Source organism: Schistocerca cancellata, chromosome 10 (assembly GCF_023864275.1).
Source record: "Schistocerca cancellata isolate TAMUIC-IGC-003103 chromosome 10, iqSchCanc2.1, whole genome shotgun sequence".
Lineage (NCBI taxonomy): Eukaryota > Metazoa > Arthropoda > Insecta > Orthoptera > Acrididae > Schistocerca > Schistocerca cancellata.
Genome location: NC_064635.1, coordinates 220,968,426 through 220,978,193, shown reverse-complemented (window position 1 = coordinate 220,978,193; position 9,768 = coordinate 220,968,426). Strand labels below are relative to the sequence as shown.

The following is a 9,768-nucleotide window of genomic DNA, read 5'->3' as shown; positions in this document are numbered from 1 at the left end:
CTATTTTGTAAGATTTTCAACATGACTTTGCTAGCATGTGAGATAAGTGCGATTGTTCGGTAATCTGAGCATTCTTTAGAACTCCTCTTCTTTGGAATGGTGATGAATACTGATCTTTTCCAGTCTTCTGGCCACTGCTGCGTGATCCATATTTTTTGATATATTGAGTGCAGCACTTTCACTGCATCCTTTCCAGTGACTTTAAACAATTCTGCTGGTATTTCATCATGTCCACTAGTTTTGTTATCAGCCATATTTTCAAGGGCCCACTGGATTTCGCTCTCCAAAATTAATTCTAAATTAACATTATCAGCAGGAGCCCTGTCATTATGCAGTTCTTTCTTGTATAGGTCTTCTACATATTCTGCCCATCATTCCTTAACATCCTCTGCTTCACTCAGATCCTTCCCGTTTATATCTTTTATCATTCCAATTTTTGCCTGTAATTTTCCTTTAATTTCTCTAATTTTCTTATAAAGATCTCTTGCGACGCCAAGGGTTTTTTTTTTTTTTTGGTAGTTCAGTGGTGGTTTCCCGTTGCCTTCCAGTGTCCACCAACACCTATCTGCTCACCGACTCAGTTTTCCGCTGGGGTTGGTTACCAAACCTTCCGCTGAGTTTCTCAGCTTAACAGGGGCACCACGTGTATGTAGGAAGTTGGAGAATTGAGGTGACAGAGGCTGTGAGAACTCTTTTGCTGAGTTCTTGTAATCGCGTATCACCCCCATTTTATGCCAGCCAGAGTCTCATGGTGTCTGCAGAGTCACCCCCCCCCCCCCCCCCCCGCCCCCAGGTCATTTCCTGCGCCCCTTGGCGAAATAGAGAGCTTCTTTTCCGAAATCGAAATATTTATAACTTTTGGGAAACGAAAGCAATACCGACGAATATGTCAGTATGTAATCAGTTCTACCAAGAACCAGATCCCTCTGTCTGTACGGTAGCTTCCTTTCACGCTTACTGATTGCGATAGAAACAGTCCATCGCCATGGGAGCAACAAGAAAGGAACGATCTAAACAGAATGCGAATCTACGCAAATCATTTATTTTTGATTACTGCATTTGTGCCTACTTTAATTACTACAACTGCATGCCCGGAGGACAATAAGGAACGAAGAAATGGGCATGTGAGTGTTTGAAAAGAAGAACGACACACTCCATATTAATTTACTCTCTAAAATCCGATATCCCTTGCGGCGAAACATTAGTCAATAAAGTGTAGCGGGACAATGTTCAAAAACATGACTGAAAATACGTTCACTAAATAGAGATAAGAACATCTATAATCGACATGTCACCTAAAGTCGACGTACAATTTTAAAATGTTATAAATAAGGAAATGAAGTAATACAGAATGCTATGCTTATAACGTACGTTGCTGTTCTACATTGTTTACCTCTGGTATTTACAGTGTCACAGAGAAATCATCCTAGGTTTCGCAGAGAAAATCCGTAGTTGTAATGATCTGAAGTGCAACAGAAACAGGAAGGACAACTTAAGGAAAAATAATGTAATGTGTGTTCCAGCTCACAAGCGACATTGAACCAGATAGTTCCTGTGATGGACAGAGGTTATATTCGACAACCGGAATAAATCAATAACTGGCTCCTTTTACCGACGCCCAGTCTCAGATGAAACAATTGCTGAACAGTTCAAAGAAAACTTGAGTCTCATCACAAATAGGTACCCTATTCATACAATAATAGTTGACAGTGAGTTCAATCTACCTTCCGTAAGTTGAGAAAAATACATTTTCAGACCCTATTGTAGATAGAAAACAACTTCCGTAAATGTTCTAAATGGTTCTTTTTTAAATTATTTTGAACAACTAGTTCACGACGCCATTCAAATTGTAAATGGTTACGAAAACACACTTGACCTCTTAGCCACAAATAATCCTGAGTATCACGACGGATACAGGGATTAGTGAACACACAGTCGAGCGAGGCTCAATTCCGTAACAAAGAAATTCACCAAAACTAAACGCGATATATATCTATTTATAAAAGCAGCTAAAATTTCTTGAGGTATTTCTAAGTGACAGTCTCCAATCCTTCCAAACTATGTAAGTGGAGACCATATGTGGCTTTAGTTCAAAAAAATAGTATCAACAGCACTCGAGATATTCATACCAAATAAATTAATAAGAGACGGAACTGATCCCCCGTGGGACACAAAACACGACAGAAAGCTGCTGCAGGAGCACCGAAAAAGGCACGTATAATTTAGACGAACGCAGAATCTCCAGCATTGGCGAAGTTTTACTGAGGCTCGAAATTTGCTGCGGATTTCAATGCGAGATGCATTTAGTACTTTCTACAACGAAACTCTCTCTAGAAATGTGCCGGGAAATCCAAAGAGATTCTGGTTCTATGTTAAGTAAACCAGCGGAAAGGCTCAGTAAGTACCTTTACTGCGCGACCGCGACGGTAATGATACTGATGGCAGCGACACTAAAGTGGAGTTAGTAAATGCATTTTCCGAAATTCCTTCACCAAAGAAGACGAAGTAAATATTCAAGAATTCGAAATGAGAACAGCTGCATACATAATATAGGTGGAGGAGGTGCAGGGTGTAACGGAACCTATTAAAGGCTTTATTATAACGAAGTATATGATACCCTCCTAATTCAACCAGTTTAACTTGCAATTATGCTAATAGAAAATTTTTTATGTTAGCAATGCTTGCATAACATGTGTACATAAAAAGTCAACCCATTAAAATATAATTAATAACTGACCCACACAAAAGTTAACATCACTTGAACACTGATACAGCAGATGTCATTATGTATAAACACTAATCTCAACTGAAATAATTAATATGAAGTACGAATCATATTGGTCAACTTACGTATTTTGGATCTCCTTAAATAAAAATTACCCAGTGAAACCCATTCATTCAGTAGGATTTTTTTCACTCACTATTCACGTAAACACATCTATTTTAAACGAGAACCACTGTAATTTTTAATAAATCATGTTATTTACTTATGTATGCAAATGAGAGAAGTCAATAGATGTACCCTTGAAAAACGGCCTTTTTGCAACAAAGAATTGTTCTGACAAGTTGACAAATCTGTCATTTTAATGACCTGTTAAATTATGTTACTCGATGTAAATTAATAACTTTTTTGCACAAATTATGGTAACAAATGGATGCCTGACTTATAAACCACATCTCTTCTTAGTAATTCTTTGATAAGGTTATAAATACAAGCAGCAAGAATCCTCGTCAACTCAGTCTTGATAGAACTTTCGTAAAGTGTGTATGTTATTGTCTTATGTGGAAAAACAATGCAAAGACTTATAAACCACATCTCTTCTTAGTAATTCTTTGATAAGGTTATAAATACAAGCAGCAAGAATCCTCGTCAACTCAGTCTTGATAGAACTTTCGTAAAGTGTGTATGTTATTGTCTTATGTGGAAAAACAATGCAAAGACTTATAAACCACATCTCTTCTTAGTAATTCTTTGATAAGGTTATAAATACAAGCAGCAAGAATCCTCGTCAACTCAGTCTTGATAGAACTTTCGTAAAGTGTGTATGTTATTGTCTTATGTGGAAAAACAATGCAAAGACGTAAAAGAAGTGTTACTCTATACTGTGACAACGTCCTTGGGTGGTCAGCGGAGTTAAGATGGCTACCATGCCAATATATAGTTGAAGTCCACTTATGCTGTCGTTCATTATTTATCAACAAGCACATCAACAACACGGGACCTCATCTTTTTACCTCTAGACGAATACACATAGAGCCAACATTGACATCAAGACACAGCACTGAACCAGCCAGCGGCAGCAGCAACTACTGCAACACAGTTTAATGGCGCCAACCCAATTCTCTACATCAAGTGCTAACAAGCTTCGTATATTGGAGTGATATAGTGCGAATATAGGAATATCAACGATTGGGCGACCATTATAAGGGGGAGACAAGGGACCCAACCCTTCGGAGCAGGTAAAATCGTGGCAAATGTCCGGCGTGGCAAATGTCCGCACGCCGATATCCTTCCCTTCTCTTGTCGTCTGCCTCCTTCTGGATAAGACGGCCAGCCACGACTTCCTCTCCTTGCTCTTGCAATCGACATCGTCAGTTATTTGTTGCGTCAGTTGCGATCTCCGCTTCGCTTATAACAGATGGATGCCTGACTTGTAAACCACATCTCTTCTTAGTAGTTCTTTGACGAGGTTATGAATACAAGCAGCAAGAAGCCTCATCAGCTCAGTCTTGATAGAACTTTCGTAAAGTGTGTATATTATTGTCTTATGTGGAAAAACAATGCAAAGTACTCTATACTGTGACAACGCCTTTGGGTGGTCAGCGGAGTTAAGACGACTGCTATGTTCCAAACCGCACGCGAGCCGGATGTGCGGGCGGCGTGCGCGCCGAAGCCCGGCCTCTCTCAGCTGTGCTCGGTCCTTCCCGGATATACGCGGTACAGTGCTGACGTTTCATTTAGCAAGGCGGTGTGGCATTTTGTCGGTCGGCACAACTCTTCTTCAGTTCGGCAGTATCGTGGTGTCAGTGCTGTTCTCGCTGCGCTACTTGTTCGTGGTACGAACGACGTCTCACAGGTCCAGTGACGACTTGCACGAAAAGAGGCAGCTAGCGACCTATCGTCACAAACCTTTAAAAATGAATGTGAATCACATAAGAGAAGAGTGCGAATTCTCAATATGCGAGGGTCGAATGAATAGTAATGCCTCCACCTTCGTTAACTGGGTTTGGATAGGAATATTTTAATAAATCAAGCGCAGAAATAATCTTTACAATGTGATCTTTAATTACCAATATTCACTTTTCCACATAATCACCAGCCAACTGGATATATTTCTGCCAACTATGAACAAGTTTTCTGAAGCCTTCACGGAAGAAGTCGACACTCTCCGCAACCACAGTCTCACAGTTCTCTCAACGTCTTCATCAGAAGCGTAACGATGTCCCCGCAGGTCTTTCATTATCGGGATCAAGTATGGGTGAGCTGGGCATGAGTTTCCGTACTGCACATGGAAACATAACTACTAATAGGAATAAAAAATCATTAAGATCAATTAAACTATATTTTATCATACAAACTTGTGATTGCTTTGTGGTAGTAATTACAGAATGAGTTCTCAGATGGTAGCCTCCGGTATGGTCTAGTGGTTAGGATAGCTGGCTCTCACCCAGCAGGCCCGGGTTCGATTCCCGGTACCGGAAAATATTTTTCACCGCGGTTTATCAGAGAACTGACGAAATAAAGGCAAATGTTCAACTTTTTGCAAATGTGTCATCGATTCAGCATATTAATTTGACAATATCTCTGGTTAGCAACGTCAACAACCATCAGTTTTCGTGTGGTTCTCGAGAAATATTGCAGTCGGATGTTAAAATAGCTGCTCTGAAACAGTTTCTGTATGAGTCAGCGACGGATATTGCTCTCCTACAGGAAGTGGTATTCCCACAGTTAAATTTTTCCAGTTACGTTGATTTTTACAATATTTCCACTGAAACGAATGCTGGAACGGCCATTTTAGTTACAGAAGGTACATGACGTTGATAAATTAGAATCGGGGCGAGGTATTGGAATAAATGTAGCAGGAGTTACTATAGTCAATTTACAGGGTGTTTCAAAAATGACCGGTATATTTGAAACGGCAATAAAAACTAAACGAGCCGCGATAGAAATACACCGTTTGTTGCAATATGCTTGGGACAACAGTACATTTTCAGGCAGACAAACTTTCGAAATTACAGTAGTTACAATTTTCAACAACAGATGGCGCTGCGGTCTGGGAAACTCTATAGTACGATATTTTCCACATATCCACCATGCGTAGCAATAATATGGCGTAGTATCTGAATGAAATTACCCGAAACCTTTGACAACGTGTCTGGCGGAATGGCTTCACATGCAGATGAGATGTACTGCTTCAGCTGTTCAATTGTTTCTGGATTCTGGCGGTACACCTGGTCTTTCAAGTGTCCCCACAGAAAGAAGTCACAGGGGTTCATGTCTGGCGAATAGGGAGGCCAATCCACGCCGCCTCCTGTATGTTTCGGATAGCCCAAAGCAATCACACGATCATCGAAATATTCATTCAGGAAATTAAAGACGTCGGCCGTGCGATGTGGCCCGTCACCATCTTGCATAAACCACGAGGTGTTCGCAGTGTCGTCTAAGGCAGTTTGTACCGCCACAAATTCACGAAGAATGTCCAGATAGCGTGATGCAGTAATCGTTTCGGATCTGAAAAATGGGCCAATGATTCCTTTGGAAGAAATGGCGGCCCAGACCAGTACTTTTTGAGGATGCAGGGACGATGGGACTGCAACATGGGGCTTTTCGGTTCCCCATATGCGCCAGTTCTGTTTATTGACGAAGCCGTCCAGGTAAAAATAAGCTTCGTCAGTAAACCAAATGCTGCCCACATGCATATCGCCATCATCAATCCTGTGCACTATATCGTTAGCGAATGTCTGTCGTGCAGCAATGGTAGTGGCGCTGAGAGGTTGCCGCGTTTGAATTTTGTATGGATAGAGGTGTAAACTCTGGCGCACGAGACGATACGTGGACGTTGGCGTCATTTGGACCGCAGCTGCAACACGGCGAACGGAAACCCGAGGCCGCTGTCGGATCACCTGCTGCACTAGCTGCGCGTTGCCCTCTGTGGTTGCCGTATGCGGTCGCCCTACCTTTCCAGCACGTTCGTCCGTCACGTTCCCAGTCCGTTGAAATTTTTCAAACAGATCTTTTATTGTATCGCTTTTCGGTCCTTTGGTTACATTAAACCTCCGTTGAAAATTTCGTCTTGTTGCAACAACACTGTGTTCTAGGCGGTGGAATTCCAACACCAGAAAAATCCTCTGTTCTAAGGAATAAACTATGTTGTCTACAGCACACTTGCACGTTGTGAACAGCACACGCTTACAGCAGAAAGACGACGTACAGAATGGCGCACCCACAGACTGCGTCGTCTTCTATATCGTTCACATCACTTGCAGCGCCATCTGTTGTTGAAAATTGTAACTACTGTAATTTCGAAAGTTTGTCCGCCTGAAAATGTACTGTTGTCCCAAGCATATTGCAACAAACGGCGTATTTCTATCGCTGCTCGTTTAGTTTTTATTGCCGTTTCAAATATACAGATCATTTTTGAAACACCCTATATATGCTCCTTCTGGCAGCAGTAATAGAGCTGCAAGAGCCACATTCTTTAATGAAAGCGTAATTTATTTACTGAGGAAAAACCCCCTCCAACTTATAATAGGGGGAGATTTTAATTGTGTATTGAGTCGAAAGGATCAAATCCCCAACTTCAATTACTCAACTGACTTGAGACGTCTTGTTGTTGATTTAAAATTAAAAGATGCGTGGGAAATAAAATACCCAATGATGGTGAACTTCACTCATATTGTTGCGAATTCCTGTAGTAGAACTGACAGAATTTACGTATCGGAGAATTTAGCAGATAAAGTACTGAAAACAGAAACTGTTCCCGTTAGTTTTTCCGATCACAGTGCGTTGTTGGCCTGCGTAAATTTAACACCACAACCTACCCGAAGAGTAAGAAACCAGTGGAATCTAAATATATCGTTATTATCAGAAGAAGACTTAGAAGATGCCCTAACCAGAGCTTGGGAAATGTGTCTCCGTTCACTGAACAACTTTCCAAGTGTGATAGAATGGTGGACCCAACGAGCGAAACCGAAGCTAAGGAAAGTTTTAATATCTTTTAGTATAGATATGGCCAGAGCAAGGGAACAGACTGTAGAATTCTACTACAGCGTGCTAAGGGACCTCTACGATCAGACAGATGCAATTCCTACAAGATTAAAAGACATCAAGAAAATAAAAGCAAAGTTAATAAGTCTGAAACGTAAGGAACTGAAGGGACTTAAAATAAAATCCAAAGCAAAGTCAGTCACTGAAGATGAGACTGCTGCATTGTACCACCTTGTCAGACACGCCAAGAATAGAAGAAGAAGTTTCGTGGATGAACTTCAAATAGATGATGGTACCATAATCACCACCCAGAGGGAAGTAATTAGAGAGACCTCAGCGTACTATGAACGTATGTATGCGTCAGGGGAAACAAACGAAGAAGAATACGATGAGCAGTTTGGTACATATCTTCCACGAATATCGCGAGATGATGATGAGAACATTTCTTCGGACATCACCAAGGAAGATGTTTTAGAAATCGTGTGCAGCTCCCCTGCTAGAAAATCTCCAGGACCTGACGGACTGCCCATTGAATTCTATAAACGATTTTGGACCCTAATAGGAGAAAAGTTCACCGAAACTGTCAATGAAGTCTTACAAGGGAAGCCAGTGCCTGCAGAGTTCAAACAATGCAAAATCGTGTTGATCCCGAAGAACAGAGGATGCAAAAAAATAAACAACCTACGGCCGATTTCGCTTTTAAATTCAGATTATAAAATTATAGCTCGAGTAATTAACAAGCGCTTTACACCATGCACTGCTGACATCATAGGCCAACAGCAGACTTGTGCTTTTAGAAGAACGATTTACAAACTGCGGCTTTGTATCGCGATGTCATTGCGCTAGCGCAGGCAAGTAACGTAAAATGTGGACTGCTTTTCATAGACTTCCATAAGGCATTTGATCAAGTTAATCACAACCCCCCCCACCCCTCATGAACCATGGACCTTGCCGTTGGTGGGGAGGCTTGTGTGCCTCAGCGATACAGATGGCCGTACCGTAGGTACAACCACAACGGAGGGGTATCTGTTGAGAGGCCAGACAAACGTATGGTTCCTGAAGAGGGGCAGCAGCCTTTTCAGTAGTTGCAAGGGCAACAGTCTGGATGATTGACTGATCTGGCCTTGTAACAATAACCAAAACGGCCTTGCTGTGCTGCGCTGGTACTGCGAACGGCTGAAAGCAAGGGGACACTACGGCCGTAATTTTTCCCGAGGGCATGCAGCTTTACTGTATGATTACATGATAATGGCGTCCTCTTGGGTAAAATATTCCGGAGGTAAAATAGTCCCCCATTCGGATCTCCGGGCGGGGACTACTCAAGAGGATGTCGTTATCAGGAGAAAGAAAACTGGCGTTCTACGGATCGGAGCGTGGAATGTCAGATCCCTTAATCGGGCAGGTAGGTTAGAAAATTTAAAAAGGGAAATGGATAGGTTAAAGTTAGATATAGTGGGAATTAAAGAAGTTCGGTGGCAGGAGACTACAGGGTTATAAACACAAAATCAAATATGGGTTGAATGGGTACTGTACCGCCCGACATTGAATATAGGTACAACATACTTCAGTATTTTTGTCAGAACAACACTTTTTTTTTTGTAAAATAACTCAATTTCAATTAATACAGCGAAGCCGGATACCAGTGTAGGAAAGAATGACAATTTATTTATTTAATTTATCATATGTGCACTCCCACAAAATAAATCCCTACATCCAGTTTGGTGAGATCTTTTGAAATGAATGAATGTATGGTCGTCTGCTAACCGCAGATAGTGAATGTGAATATATGATCATCTTTGAGTCGATCCTTTGGCCACCTTTGGTGGAACCAAAGAGATGAAATTTACCAGAGCTTTGAGCGCCTGAAATGTAGCTGGCCAATAGGGTAGTAAGGTGCTCCCCCACTTCAGCAGAGGTGGAGAGGACCTCGAAAATTATGAGAGGCACCCACATGCCTTGCTCATACTGTGGCATCAAGCAGTCAGGCCTGCAAGATGAGTGGTCTGCCAAGCGAGTGGTTTCATTCTTAGTTATCGAGTAATATTAGCTCTAGTACTCAC

General features: G+C 41.6%; 1 non-coding gene across 1 annotated transcript; it reads left to right on the top strand.

Moving 5' to 3' along the window:
* The first annotated feature begins 5,130 nt into the window (after positions 1–5,130).
* Trnae-cuc (transfer RNA glutamic acid (anticodon CUC)) lies at positions 5,131–5,202 on the top strand. Its single transcript has one exon. It is a non-coding gene; the product is annotated as a tRNA-Glu (tRNA).
* The last annotated feature ends 4,566 nt before the right edge of the window (positions 5,203–9,768 follow it).